Below are 16,331 nucleotides of genomic sequence, written 5' to 3' on the forward strand. Positions count from 1 at the left end.
CCTGTGGGAAGGAGTGGGTGGGTGGACACAACCAAAAAGGCCCTGTAGCTCCAACGCTGCTGCTGATTTAATCTCCTGCAGAAATGGAATGCAGATCAGGACTTTGTTGGCTGCTCTGAAAAGTCTGTGGGAGTCTAGTCAACAAGATGTCTTATCTTTGCCCGATGGGTTAATGTGAAGACACAATAGAGAACAGAGTGTGCTCCTCCCAGGCTCTCCCACAGTGTACACACACACACACACACACACACACACACACACACACAGCATCCTAGAAGGGAAATTCCTGCCATAGTGGCACCAAAGTAGACTTAAAAGATCGCATCTGATCAAATTGCTGTCTAAATTTTCCCAGAGGTTTCAGCTTCCCATCCTTTCCTTGTCCACCAAGAGAGATGGGTTTCTCATTAGACTGTAGTCAAATTTCAGATTGAGGCAAATTTTGGCAATCCCAAGCATACCAGTTCAAGTACAGGCCACTCCTAGGCTTGGGACCTGATATCCTTTCTTTTTTCTTTTTTATAAATATTTTTCATTGAGTTTTACATTGAAAATTTAAATTCAAACAATAAATATCACCATCATCATTTAGGATTCCCTGAACCCTTTGACTCTCCTCCACCTTTCCATGGCTACCATTTTGAATATTTTCCACTGCTTCACTTGTTTTCTCTATTTTTCTTAAATAATCCAATTTTACCTTAGTTTTTAGTACATTACAAGCGGTACTCAAATCCTGCCAAAGTTTTTAGTTGTTTACAGTGTTCTCTTAAATACATTGTAAATTTCCCCCATTCCTTTTTAAAACTCTTCCTGGTTTCTGATTTCCCTGGTCAATTTCACCATTCCGGCATAGTCCATCATCTTTGTCAGCCATTCATCTCTAATCAGGACTTCATCTCCTTTCCATCTCTGGGCCAGTAGTATCTGCACTGCTGTCGTCGCATACATAAATAGTCTTTCCTGCTCCTTTGGGTTCTCTGCACCTAAACTTCTTAGTAAGAAAGCCTCTGTTTTTCCCCACAAACATTATTTTAAACATTTTTTTCAACTCATTATATATCATTTCCCAGAATGCGTTTGTTATCTTGCAGGTCTCCCAGGATCTGATATCCTTTCAACTGGAGATGCTGGGCAGGTTGAACATTCTATCAACATTACCCAAGAAGCTGCCTTGTGCTGAGTTAAACCCTTGCTCTAACAAGCGCAATATTGTCTCCTATGCTGACTGGCAAGGTTTCAGGTAGGTATCTCTCCTAGCCCTACCTGGAAGTGCTGGGGATCAAACCTGTGACCTTCTGAATGCAAGGCTGATGCTCTACCACTGAGCTGTGGACCCTTCCCTACAAAGTTGTCCTACACCAAGCCAGAACACTGGTCCATGTGGTACAGTGGTACCTTGGTTCTCAAACTTAATCCGTTCCAGAAGTCCGTTCCAAAACCAAAGCGTTCCAAAACCAAGGCACACTTTCCCATAGAAAGTAATGCAAAACGGTGTAATCCGTTTGAGACTTTTAAAAACAACCCCTAAAACAGCAATTTAACATGATTTTTACTATGTAACGAGACCATTGGTCCATAAAATGAAAGCAATAATCAAGGTACTGTACTATAAAATAAATAAGACAGTATTGTAGATGATAAAAATCAAAATTAATTTTTTTCCTTACCTGCACTGATGATAGTCATTGTTTGGATGAGGGGCTTTGATCCATTTCTGCAGTCACACAATCAGTCAATCAGTAACTGAACTGGGTTCCACACAGTCACAAAAACAAATTAACTGAAAAAGCCTCAGAAACAAAAACGCAAAATAAATAGCAAAAACAAAAGCGCCAAACTTAATCCATTCCGGAAGTTAGTTTGACTTCCAAAATGTTTGAAAATCAAGGCGCAGGTTCTGATTGGTGCAGGCGCCCCGGAAGCAATAGCCAACAGCTGCATCAAAGTGTTCAGCTTCTGAAAAACGTTTGGAAACCGGAACACTTACTTCCGGGTTTTCAGCGTTTGAGAACCAAGGAGTTTGAGTACCAAGGCATTTGAGAACCAAGGTATTGCAGAGGCAGGGAACCTGTAGCTGTTGGCCTAATTTCATGCAGTCAGGGAGGAAGGGGAAAGTAGGTGACAAGGACTGAGAGGAGGAGGAGGAGGAGGAGGAGGAGGAGGAGGAGGAGGAGGAGGAGAAGAAGAAGAAGAAGAAGAAGAAGAAGAAGAAGAAGAAGAAGAAGAGGAGCTTGGATTTGATATCCCGCTTTATCACTACCCTAAGGAGTCTCAAAGCAGCTAACAAGCTCTTTTCCCTTCCTCCCCCACAACAAACACTCTGTGAGGTGAGTGGGGCTGAGAGACTTCAAAGAAGTGTGACTAGCCCAAGGTCACCCAGCAGCTGCATGTGGAGGAGCGAGGAAGTGAACCCGGTTCACCAGATTACGAGTCTACCACTCTTAACCACTACACCACACTGGCATGTCAAAGTCAAAGAGAAGCAGTACTTCCACGTCCCCATCTCAGGCTCCACTCTCCACTGTCTCCAGCTCAGTCCACTTACAACATGTGGCTCCCAAGTGCTTCTCCTTAAGGCAGGGCTTTTCAACCAGTGTGCCATGGCACCCTGGGGTGCCTTGAATGATGGCCAGGGGTGCCATGGGCAACACTGACCTCCCTCCTCTGAAGCCCTCTCCTATCTCTGCCTCCCAAAGGCTTGTGTGGCTGTTTGTTGCTGCAGCCCTGGCTACAAACTCTGCAGGTGAATGGTGCCTCTGGAGCTGGCCAGGGGGTGCTGGCTTGCCACGAGCTGAAGCAGCCTCAGAAGGAGCAAGCAAGCGGGCGAGGGAGCCCAGGCAGCCAGTCCACCAGCCCTTGCTCTTGGGAATGGACAGACAACTGGGAGGCTGGGCAGGCAGGTGCCAAGATGGCCTTTCTTGTGTTTGCTGTGTTCAAGGCCTGCCTGGGAGCCGAGTGCCTGTTGCCAAAGGGGAGCCGGAGAAGGAATGCAGTTGGTCAAGGGAGCCGTGGATTCGAAAAGGTTGAAAACCTCTGCCTTAAGGGAATGTGGCCCTCAATGTAAAGCCAGTTCCCAGTAGCAGCACTCTCAGGTCTTGCACATCACCAGAGATTCATTTTTTCAAATGATGGAAGTGGAAAACAGCCACCCCTCTGGAATCTCACTATGACCTCTGTGCCTTAAGGCAGTCACCACATCCTCCCCCCTTGTCCTTTGCTCTCGTCCAATTAACATTATTCCCTTCCTTTCTGGAGGGCAGGAAAAATTGAGAGGCAGTATACCAAGGTTGTGTACATTTTGCCCATCTGACAGCCAGACGAGGGAAAGAAGTGTCCAGCTAGGTGAGACATATATATATATACACATGCACACACACACACACACACACACACACACACACACAAACACACACACAGTGGTACCTAGGATTACATACGCTTCAGGTTACATACGCTTCAGGTTACAGACTCCGCTAACCCAGAAATATTACCTCAGGTTAAGAACTTTGCTCCAGGATGAGAACAGAAATCGCGCGGTGGCAGCGGGAGGCCCCATTAGCTAAAGTGGTGCTTCAGGTTAAGAACAGTTTCAGGTTAAGAACGGACCTCCAGAACGAATTAAGTACTTAACCTGAGGTACCACTGTATATATATATATATATTAGTTTTACATGATTTTATACATAATAGCTTTAACCGTTTCAAATTGTCAAAATAAAAAAGGTTATTTCAAACCTTCGGACCTCCTCCCCTCCCTCAATGGTTCCATTTCCATCAAAAATAATTTCTTTTTCTTTTTCCACATCTTTTACCGTTATCCATCTGTTTTATAATCATAGTCACCATAATTTGTTTCACATTACAAGTGTCATTGTATCTCTAGCCAATGATTTTAACTGCCTACAGTGATCTTTTAGGTATATTAAAAAGTTATTCCAGTCTTTTAGAAGAAGAGTTTGGATTTGATATCCCGCTTTATCACTACCCAAAGGAGCCTCAAAGCGGCTAACATTCTCCTTTCCCTTCCTCCCCCACAACAAACACTCTGTGAGGTGAGTGAGGCTGAGAGACTTCAAAGAAGTGTGACTGGCCCAAGGTCACCCAGCAGCTGCATGTGGAGGAGCGGAGACGCGAACCCAGTTCCCCAGATTACAAGTCTACCGCTCTTAACCACCACACCACACTGGCTCTCAGTTTTAGAAATTTTAGAAATACTTGATCTTCCTGGTTTCTGATCTTTCCCGTCAGTCTCGCCGTCTCTGCATATCCCGTCAATTTGGTCTGCCATTCTTCTCTGGTCGGCGCTTCTGCTTCCTTCCATCTCTACGTGAGCTGTCTCAATTTGCATGATATTGCGTCCTGGATCTGTAAAGTTCTGCATTTTAATTTGGCCTGGCTAGTTCTTATCCTGAACTCAGAGCAGAGATTGCACACTTCCCTAATTGTTGTTAATTAATTGCCTGCAATCTCACCTGTGTAACAGCAATAGCAACAACACAATACACAGAATTGGTTGCAATAATGAAAGGGTAACAAGAGTCAAGGCCGTACTAGAACATACAGTGCATTAGTCAAGTTCTTCCAGACATGTACAGAGTGCATTTCCCTCTCCATCCAAGTCACCGCAACTAGCCCTGCAGATCTGATATTAGCAAATGTGACCTTCAGGGAAGAGGAAGGCCTACACTTTAAAAAAATAATAATAATAAAGCATGAGGTAATTCATTTGTTTGAAAGGAGATCTGTTAAAAGAAGGTTTCTTTTCTCTCTTTCTTTTTTCGGTCTAGTGTTGGTAACAAATTTTTGTAAGGCGCTTTGATTCCTGAGAACACAGTGAGATGGAAAAGGAGTCAAAACTAGAACCATATTGTGACGGAGGGTAGTATATAAATTTAATAAATAAAATAAAAATAGAACTTAAACTGAGGCCTAGAATGTGATATCCTAACAGAGTGTCCCTGAGCATAGGCAAAGTTTTTTTGGTTTTGTTTCGCCACTGAATAACCTCAGCTTCACCCACCCACATCTCAGAGTGTTAATTTCCTGAGTGGTCTGAGAGGGAGCTGGCATGGGGATTATTATTGTGAAGATGAATGAGAGAGAAGAAATAAGTAAAAAAGGAGGTGGGCAACCTCAGGCCCTCTAGATGTGGTTAGATTCTGACTCCCACTCACTCCAGACAGGAGGACCAGGTTTCCCATCTGAGAAGTTCGGTGTTTTGCACACTTAAAGGTAAAGGGACCCCTGACCGTTAGGTCCAGTCGTGGCCGACTCTGGGGTTGCAGCGCTCACCTCGCTTTACTGGCCAAGGGAGCCGGCGTACAGCTTCCGGGTCATGTGGCCAGCATGACTAAGCCACTTCTGGTGAACCAGTGCAGTGCACGGAAACGCCGTTTACCTTCCCGCTGGAGCAGTACCTATTTATCTACTTGCACTTTGGTGTGTTTTTGAACTGCTAGGTTGGCAGGAGCAGGGACCGAGCAACGGGAGCTCACCCCATTGCGGGGATTCGAACCGCCGACCTTCTGGTCAGCGAGTCCTAGGCTGTGATTTAACCCACAGTGCCACCCACGTCCCTCCAGGCAGGATGACCAGGTTTTCCATCTGAGAAGTTCAGTTTTTTGCACAACCCAAAAACACACTCCCTAGGGAGCCAGCCTCATTGAACTAAGTGGACTTTGCCTCTGAATAAAGAGTATGGTTTCCCTTCACTAGGTTGGTGAGAGCCTCCTTACTTGAGAACGAAGAGCTCCAGAGTGGTCTGAGAGGGAGCTGGCAGGGGGATTATTTATATGAGGTTCCCAGCCAATCAAAATGCTAGGCTGGCAGCCAATCAGGGAGCTGAAGGAAGAAGACAACCTCGGGAAGAACCCATTGCTTCTTAAGATCTCTGTGCCATGGCTACAAAGAAGCCTGAGGCTGATGGGGGCAGAGGTCCAAAATATCTGCAGGGAGCACCAGGTTGGGGAAGGCTTCCTTATGGCACGTATCATATCATGCCAACTCACCCAAAGGTCCCACAAACTGAAAAGAAAGCAGAGCTGGTTTTGAACAGAGAGCTCCACCTACTGGCTGACAAATGTGTCATTCTCCATTCCACTTTTCTACCTCACTTTGATTCAGGCCTCCCAGATCTAGGGGGAAGTGCTCAGAAGAAGACACACCGGTATTTTATTTTATTTTATTTTGGTTGTTTACAAGGGCCAGGTTTTAAGAGAGAGAGATTCTTGCAGGCAGGCAAGGGTTAACCTGTTTGAGGGCGGGCGTCGGGAACTCTGTCCAAGTCCCCCAGAGCGTATGCCTTGGTACCTGGGCGCCTGCCCCTGTCTCTGGGGTGGAGCAAACTCTAACCACAGGGCAGCCCTGTCTGCATTCCATCGGAGTGACGGACAGCTGCGTGACTAGCTCAGCTCATCCCAGCTCTCTTTTTTGGACAGAGTTGAAAGAGCTGCCTCCTCCAGGGCTAATTCAGGCTCCTGCCTTTTGAAATCTCCTGATTTGGGAGCGAGGGAGTCAAGGCAACAGCTCCAGAGGGTAGGTGGGTGGGTGGTAACACTCAGATTGCTGGCTTGCACATTTCTGAGCAAGCAGGTTGACTAGCAGGAGGCTTCCCGTGCCTTTTTATAGCTGGGGAACAGGGAGCAATCCAACAGGTCCTTTCTCATCTAGATCCTTGGAAGTGATGGGGAGAACTACACCAGTTGGATTTATGCCGGGCAGCTGTTGAAAGGACCCAGAACTCCAGGAGGTTTGGGGTTCCCAGGAAAGAAAGCTTGGCTGTTAGAGAAGATCTAAGCTCATCTGAGCTAATTTCTCTCTTCTGCTTCTGGGATAAAGAACCTGTGGTCCTCTGTGTGTTGCTGGACTACAGTTCCCATCATCCCCAGGCCATTCACCATGCTGGCAGGAGCTGATGGGAGCTGGAGTCCAACAACATCTGGGCCGCCACATGTTCCCCATCCCTTTCTCTACTTGGTGTAATGTAACGTGTCAGAAACTAGGAGTGAGAAGATGCAGGGGAAAACCCCAATGAAGCTCACGGCACGTGACTTTGAGCAAGTCACGCTGAAAATCATAAAGATGGAAGGAGACTTGTAGGCTAGCTATTCCAACTCCAACTGGAGAGCCAGTGTGGTGTAGTGGTTAAGAGTGGTGGACTCGTAATCTGGTGAACCGGGTTCGCGTCTCCGCTCCTCCACATGCAGCTGCTGGGTGACCTTGGGCCAGTCACACTTCTTTGAAGTCTCTCAGCCCCACTCACCTCACAGAGTGTTTGTTGTGGGGGAGGAAGGGGAAGGAGGATGTTAGCCACTTTGAGACTCCTCAGGGTAGTGATAAAGCGGGATATCAAATCCAAACTCTTCTTCTTCTTCATTCTCTAGGACATCCCCAACAGATAGAAATTCAGCCTCAGCTTGAAGACCTTTAGCAAAGGAGAGTTCAGCCTCCACTCGCCAGGGAAATGGTTCCACCGCTGAACTGTTCTTGCTTTTAAGATGTTTCTCCTAGCCTCCAGCTGAAATCCACCCTCCTGTAACTTAAACCTGTTTGATCTGGTCCTGCTTTCTCTGACAGCAGAGAGCAAGGATTTGTCTTCTTTCATGAGACAGTCCTTCACACATTGGAAGAGAACCACCATGTTCCCCCTCAGTCGTCTCTTCTTCAGACTAAACACATGGAGTTCCTTCAAGCTGTCCTCCTAGGAGTTGTTTTCCATAACACGGGGGCTTTTTCAGGGGGAACTCACAGGAACTCAGTTCCTGCACCTCTCAGGTGGGCACCATTGCCATTCTAAGAGAACGAAGGAGGTGTTCACAGTGAGTTCTGGCACCTCTTTTGCTAGAAACACAGCACTGCATAACACGATCTTCGTTGCTCTCCTCAAACTGGGACCTGTCCCATTTTTTCCCTACAAAATGTCCATCAGCAGCAGGTATAAGGGAAACGAAGACTTACATTATCAGAGATCTCTGCAGTTTGCATTTTGACACCCGGCGAAGGCCTAAAAGCTGCAAGACCAAAACTCATTGGACTTGTTTATAGATAAAATCCTATGCAGCGTCTTGAGATTTCCCCCCTTCCATTTTCTGGTCCATTTTGTGTACAATATTCTTCAAATGCAGCACCCCAAACTAAAACACTGTACTCCGTGTGAAGCCCCAATAGCTTTGAAATCAATAATAATATAATAATAATTTATTATTTGTACCCCACCCATCTGGCTGGGTGCCCCCAGCCACTCTGGGTGGCTTCCAATGAAACACTAAAATACAATAACCTATTAAACATTAAAAGCTTCCCTAAACAGGGCTGCCTTTAGATGTCTTCTAAAAGTTTGGTAGTTATTTTTCTCTTTGACATCTGATGGGAGGGCATTCCACAGGGCGGGTGCCACTACCAAGAAGGCCCTCTGCCTGGTTCCCTGTAACTTGGCTTCTCGCAATGAGGGAACTGCCAGAAGGCCCTCAGAGCTGGATCTCAGTGTCCGGGTAGAACAATGGAGGTGGAGACGCTCCTTCAGGTATACTGGACCAAGGCCGTTTAGGGCTTTAAAGGTCAGCACCAACACTTTGAATTGTGCTCGGAAACGTACTGGGAGCCAGTGTAGGTCTTTCAAGACCGGTGTTATATGGTCTCAGCGGCCGCTCCCAGTCACCAGTCTAGCTGCTGCATTCTGGATTAATTGTAGTTTCCGGATCACCTTCAAAGGTAGCCCCACATGGAGCGCATTGCAGTAGTCCAAGCGAGAGATAACCAGAGCATGCACCACTCTGGCGAGACGGTCTGCTGGCAGGTAGGGTCTCAGCCTGCGTACCAGATGGAGCTGATAAACAGCTGCCCTGGACACAGAATTGCCCGCCTCCTGTCCCTCAAAAACAGTACTTCTGTCTTGTCAGGATTCAATCTCAATCTGTTAGCCGCCATCCAACCTCCAATGCTTTGAAATCAAGATAAATTACACCCAGAGCATCCCCACAATCCACAGAGCAACTAACCAAATCCAAAATAGGAGATTACACAAGTCTGGCAGGACATAATCTTGACAAATTCTTGCTGGTTTCTACAAGTCCCTGAACTGTTATCAGATTCAGGGTGGATCTCATCTTGTCCAGTATCCTGTTTCATACATTGGCCAACCTGATGCCGCTAAGAAGCCGACAAGCAGGCCTGGAAGGCAACAGATCTGTCAGGCAAGTGGAAGATGGCAGTGGAGTAACCAGATGTGTTAAATTTGACTCCTACATTGGACTCCTACGGTTTCACTTTTATCTGCAGTTTGCACTTTTATTGCTATCTCTGTTTGGCTTCTCTCACTATTTCACCCTATGAGCTGATTAAGCAGGCGAGGACTTACAACCACAAGTGAAACAAAACAAAGGATCTGTCAGGCTCCCATCCCTCAGCCCAGTATACCTGAAGGAGCGTCTCCACCCCCATCGTTCAGCCCGGACACTGAGGTCCAGCTCTGAGGGCCTTCTGGCGGTTCCCTCACTGCGAGAAGTGAGGTTACAGGGAACCAGGCAGAGGGCCTTCTCGGTAGTGGCGCCTGCCTTGTGGAATGCCCTTCCACCAGATGTCAAAGAAATACAGTGGTACCTCGGGTTACATACACTTCAGGTTACATACATACACTTCAGGCTACAGACCCCGTTAACCCAGAAATAGTACCTCGGGTTAAGAACTTTGCTTCAGGATGAGAAGAGAAATCGTGCTCCGGAGGCGCAGCAGCAGCAGGAGGCCCCATTAGCTAAAGTAGTACCTCAGGTTAAGAACAGTTTCAGGTTAAGAATGGACCTCCGGAACAAATTAAGTACTTAACCCGAGGTACCACTGTAAACAACTATCTGACTTTTAGAAGACATGTGAAGGCAACTCTGCTTAGGGAAGATTTTAATGTTTAATGTTGTGTTGCGTTTTTAATATTCTGTTGGGAGCCACTCAAAGTAGCTGTGGAAACCCAGCCAGATGGGCAGGGTATAAATAAATTATTATTATTATTATTTGGGACCTCCAAAATGTTGTCTTTTTTGGACCTTAAGGTCCTCCATAGGGACTTAGCAAGAGACAACCCAGAGTACATCTGTTAAAATGAACAAACCTAAGTTAGTCCATGTTCATTCACTTCAGTAAGCCTCCTCTGAGTAGGAATAGCATTGGACACAACCCCATGAAAAGAACAGGATGCTGGATTAGATGAGTCATTGGCCTAGTCCAGCAGGTTCTTACAGATGGATGGATGTTCTTCTGCAGGTACATGCTGCAAACATGATGCTTGGGTTACCATTTCTGCATTGCAGGAAGGTTAGGCTAGATGGCTCTTTGTGTCCCTTCCAACTTTCACAGCTCTGTGAATCTATGGTTTTAATGGGCAGACAAGACACTTCTGCAATGTGTGATTGTCCAAATAATATGGTCCTAGCTTGGCCTTCCTGCTGTTGCAGCTGCTAAACCCCAGACCATTTTCCTCCAGAAGGTTTTCGGAGCCAATGCCACATAAAACACTCACGCTAATGCTAAGGTTCATTCAGAGATGGAAGAAGGAGACACTTGGCGGTCAAACAAAAGGAGATATTCCATTGTTCGCTGACCTTTCTGTGTCTGGCTCCAATTCCACCTCAGCAACAAAAAGATTTTTTTAAAAAAACCCTGGCTGGCTATAATTAACATTAGATTCATTATTTCTTTAAATAGCCTCAATTGCCCTTCAGGTGGACTGAAGGGGGAGAGGGCTTCAAGAAATTCCAAAGGATCCTAAATTCCTCGGTTGCTCCTTGACCTAAAGTCCTCAGACACATCAACTTCGCACAAACACATACATCCTTTCTTTGCTCCTCTCTCTGCCACAGTAGCTAACAATGCAAAGCCTACTAGCCCCAGCTAACATGGCTGATATCCAGGGATGATGGGACTTGTAGTCCAGTGACACCTGAAGGGCTACAAGTTCCCCATCCCAGATCCAGATGTTTGAGAGCTGGAATGAGTGCAGGTGAGGCTGACCAAAATGACAAAGGGTTTGGAAAACCAAGCTGTGTGAGGAACGGTTGAGGGAGTTAGCTGTGTTGAGCCCAGAGAAGAGATGACCAAGAGGTGATATAATAATGGTCTTCAAATATCTGTCACATGGAGGATGGGGCAAGCTTGTAAGACTCAAAAGAATGGATTCAGAATACAAGGAAGGAGATTCCAACCAAACCTTAGGAAGAACTTTCTGACAGTAAGAGCTGTCAATAGAACAGATGATGACCTCAGAAGGTGGTGGACTCTCCTTCATCGGAGGTTTTGGGTGGCCATCTCTCAGTGATACTTTAGCTGGGGCTTGGACTAGATGATCATTGGGGTCTCTTCCAAATCTACGGTTCTACGATTTCATAGTTGTATAGTTGGGGGGAGAGGGGGGGGAAACAGAGAGGAAAATGGGGTGAGACTAGATGAGAACCTTGCTTCCCAATATTTATTTATTTATTTATACATACATACATACATACATAACCCACCCATCTGGCTGGGTTTCCCCAGCAACTCTGGGCGGTTCCCAACAGAATATTAAAAATACAATAAAACATCAAACATTAAAAAACTTCCCTAAACAGGGCTGCCTTCAGATGTCTTCTAAAAGTCAGGTAGTTGTTTATTTCCTTGACATCTGACAGGAGGGCATTCCACAGAGTGGGCGCCACTACCAAGAAGGCCCTCTGCCTGGTTCCCTGTAACTTCACTTCTCACAGTGAGGGAACCGCCAAAAGGCCCTCGGAGCTGGACCTCAGTGTCTGGGTTGAATGATGGGAGTGGAGACCTAGTTGTCTGTGTGCAGGGAATGCTTTTGTAGGCAGGCACATGCAATCCCATGAACCCCTCTTGACAGCGAGTGAGACCACGGCAAGAAATAAGATGGCTGCCAATGGTTCCTGCCGGCCCAGTTTGGCAAGGCTCACCGGGAACATTCATTAGCTGGTGACAGGCTTGATGTTCATCTCCTGATTTACCCCTTGACCTCTGCGATGGTGATGACGAAGTCACAGTGATGGAGTCTCGGCCAATGGCTAGCCAAGGAACTGTCACCATCCGTGCCAGAACAAACAACAAAGACAAATGGCCCCCATCAAAAGTAAATGGCACTTAATAGCATGCAGGAGGGAACCAGTCCACCCGATTGGCTGGGCACCATATGTGAATTCTTAACTAATCGCCGCAAATTGCCCCAATTTGTTAACGAGCTATGTAGTGGGCATATGCACCCCAAAAAAGCTCCAGATTCTTTCAACTCCAGCGGCATGGAAATAATTTTGCACTTGCGGCTGCCCAGACATTTTCCCGTCTTGACAGTGATGGAAGCTCAAAGGGAATCAGAAACGGGCAGCTTTGGAGTTTGCGCGGCTTGTCGTCTTTGGCACTTTGTCCCGTGCTGGGGGCGGGGGATGGCAAAGGAGAGGGTCAAAGGAGTCGAAAGGTGAAAGAATCCACTGGGGCACAGCAAGACCCCAAACAGAAGAATGGATTTGAAGTAGGAATTGGCCCAATGACCCATCTACTCCACCCCACCTATAAGCTGCCCCAAAGGCATAGCATCAACCTAAGACAGGTGTGGTAAATAGACTGTCCTTGTCCCAATTTCATGCCAGGGAAAGAGAGCCTTGAAGGACAGTAGGAGATGGAAATGGAAATGGAAGGAACCTGTTATGGATGGATGGAAGAAGAGTGAGATGCCCGTCTGGGGAGGACTAGGGGCTTAGACCCCCCCAAAAAAATCAAGGAGGAGGCTAGGCCTCCCCAATATTCTGTAGCTTGTGGCAGGCCCTGCCAGGACAGCTGTGACGGGCCCCGTTGGGCCTCCCTGCTGCTGTGGCGGGCCCCAATGGGCCTACCCACAGCTGTGGTGGGCCTCACAGCCTCCTCCGGCCACGGGATGTCACACGTGTGCGCCGTGATGTCACACGTGATGTCACACGTGTTGGGCGGAACCTGGCATCAGTGCCTGTAAGCCATCAAGTCAACCTTCCAGTGAGAGCGATCTGGGCAGGGAGAAAGAGGACTTTGGTGGAGAAGAGGGTTTGAGAACCCAGGCGAGAGAAGGTGGTATCAGAAAGAAAGAGAAAAAGGGGTGTGAGAAAGAGAGGGCATCAGGCCCAATTTAGGCTCTGGGTCAGCACAGTGACTTGACTCATCCAGCCACCCACTGCCACCATGCCACTGACTTCTCCAAAGCCTAGCATGAACAGCATACAGGAGTTGCAGATACAGCCATAGTCCTGCTGCTCCCCAGCCAGAGTTTGGGCTAGGAATGTACGCTGTGTTTCTGACCTGCCAACCTCCAGTCCTAGAGCCTTGGAAACTCCCCTACAGCAATGGGAGCGGGATGGTCCCATCCTCCCCATCTGCCAAAGCAGGATTCATTTGGAGCAATCTCAGCAGCGGTCAACAAGGTGACATAGGTAGGTCAGGGTTGCACACCTGGTTTCCCAATGCTGAGAGTTGCTGTTACTCTCAGCAACTCAACAGGGACAGGGACCTTGGTTTAGACTTTAGAGCCAACCCAACGCTCCTGCCCCAGCCTGGGGCTGATAGGACTTGTAGTCTGAAACTTCTGGAGAGCACCGGCTTGGCAGAGGCCGCTCCAGAGATAGGCACCAGTGCCCCTACCTGCTCTCGTCTTTGTGGGACAGTGATCAATAGACACCAATAAACAAATGAATAATGTCCAACGCCCGTTGCCAGAGGGATTGGCTTTGGTTTCAGTTGTGCACATCAGCCATCCATTTGGTTTATGGCTTTGACGCACAGAACAGATTGTGGATTTTCACCTGGGGCACGAACGAGAGGGGCGGTTAGCTCCCCACCTGCTCCCCTTCATCTTCCTGTTCGGAATTAAGAGGCTTGACGGCCTGAATTCCAGCCCACCTGTGGCCATCGCAGCGGTCACACCCGCTCTTGAAAAGGGTCTTTGTACTCGCCTCACCCTACCTGGGCTTCACCTTTGGTCTGTGATCACAGGCCTGTCGCTTTTAATTAGCTCTCTCCGTCCCTCCCCTGGACCGCTCACGCAGAGGTCACCTGGGTCATTGCTCATTGGGAAGAAGAAGAAGGGACGTCACCACGAAGGTCGTGTTTCAAGACGTTCCTTTGATGCCAAAGAAGCAGAAATTATGTGCTGGTCCTGCCAACGAGATTCGCTTCTCTCCGAAGAGCAGACACAAATGACAGAGGTGCCTTCTCTCAAGAAAGGACTGGCTTCCGTGGCACAGCCAGGCAGAATGAGAAAGCTGTCTCGCCGGTCCTCTCCCTGGCAGATGTCTCCCTTACCTGTGAAATCGGACTCTGTGTTCATCATTAGGTGTCCTTCTTCATGTGCCTCCTCCATGTGAGGTCCAAAGGGTGGAGACACAAGAATGAGCCTTCTCTGTGGTGGCTCCCTGTTTGTGGAATTCTCTCCCCAGGGAGGTTCGCCTGGTGCCTTCATTATATATTTTTATGCACCGGGCAAAAACATTCCTCCTCAACCAGGTCTTTGGCTGGCTGATATCCTACAGCTTTGTAAATGTGTCTGTGGGAAGCGGGGAGGTTCTTGTTTTGCTTTACTTCAGGGGTCAGCAAACTTTTTCAACAGGGGGCTGGTCCACTGTCCCTCAGGTCTTGTGGGGGGCAGGACTATTTTTTTGGGGGGGGATGAACGCATTCCTATGCCCCACAAATAACCCAGAGATGCATTTTAAATAAAAGTACACATTCTACTCATGTAAAAACACCAGGCAGGCCCCACAAATAACCCAGAGATGCATTTTAAATAAAAGGACACATTCTACTCATGTAAAAACACCAGGCAGGCCCCACAAATAACCCAGAGATGCATTTTAAATAAAAGGACACATTCTACTCATGTAAAAACACGCTGATTCCGCAGGCCAGGTTGAGAAGGTGATTGGGTCGGATCCGTCCCCTGGGCCTTAGTTTGCCTACCCACACTTTACTTATTTACCTGTATTTTATTCTGTGAGCCGCCCTAAATTTAATAAATAAATAAAAATAAAATAAAAGTGAACCCACCTGACTTGGCCATTTGTTCCTGGCCAGTTTCGGCTTCCCTTAGGGTACCCTCGACAATCTTGTTGGGAAATCCACTTTTCTTGGCTTATCCCGTCCGCGATCATGGCTTATCAGCCTCAAAACTTTGCGCAACCAGCTCCTTGCCAATCGAACCTCACAAAAGCCGAGTCGCTCAGTGGAGGCAAAGTGCCATCCAGATGTCGGCTCTGAGAACTCGCCAAGATATACACGTTGATAAACCTCCGCTAGCTAGATATATCAGATCTGAGGTCTTAGAAACAGGCCCTACAGTTCCAAGATATTGTCTCCTTTAGCAGCGAACAATGTAAAAAATAATAATACTTATACCAGATGGGGGGGGGGGGACAGTGAGGAATTATTTAAAAAATTAACCTGTCAGTCTGAATCCATGCCAGCATGAAAGCATGCTTTTGCAGTGCGCATAGAAATACGATATGATCAGTTAGAAGCCTGAGATTGCTTCAACCCTCCTCTGGCAGCCAGCTTAGTTTCCCTGCTATATCGCTGCAGAGAAAGGAAAGCCACTTTGCAGATGGCATGGTGGTTTTTGTTTTTTTACAAGCCTTCTCAGAGGCTAGTAACCTGCATTCCCAGGATGGCCATCGAGGAGGAGGTTCTCCTACCTCTGCAGTCAGCATGGCAGCGCAGACCGCTGGCCTCTCAGCAGAGCAGTTTGCAAGCTCGGAACATCTGTGGGTTTATCTACAAGGCTGGGCAAAGGTCAGGGGGTTGGTTGGAACTCAATGGCTTGATCTGCAGGGGCTGTAGCCCCAAGCAACATATTTTTCTGTTGCCCAGGGAGGTCCCCAAGAACTTGTTGTTTAGTCTATCAGTCGTGTCCGACTCTTTGTCACCCCATGGACCAGAGCATGCCAGGCACTCCTGTCTTCCACTGCCTCCCACAGTTTGGTAAAACTCATGCTGGTAGCTTCAAGAACACTGTCCAACCATCTCGTCCTCTGTCGTCCCCTTCTCCTTGTGCCCTCCATCTTTCCCAGCATCAGGGTCTTTTCCAGGGAGTCTTCTCTTCTCATGAGGTGGCCAAAGTATTGGAGCCTCAGCTTCAGGATCTGTCCTTCCAGTGAGCACTCAGGGCTGATTTCCTTAAGAATAGTTTTGATCTTCTTGCAGTCCGTGGGACTCTCAAAAGTCTCCTCCAGCACCATAATTCAAAAGCATCAATTCTTTGGCGATCAGCCTTCTTTATGGTCCAGCTCTCACTTCCATACACTACTGGGGAAACCATAGCTTTAACTATACGGACCTTG

This window comes from Podarcis pityusensis, assembly GCF_964106645.2.
Source record: "Podarcis pityusensis genome assembly, chromosome: 13".
Lineage (NCBI taxonomy): Eukaryota > Metazoa > Chordata > Lepidosauria > Squamata > Lacertidae > Podarcis > Podarcis pityusensis.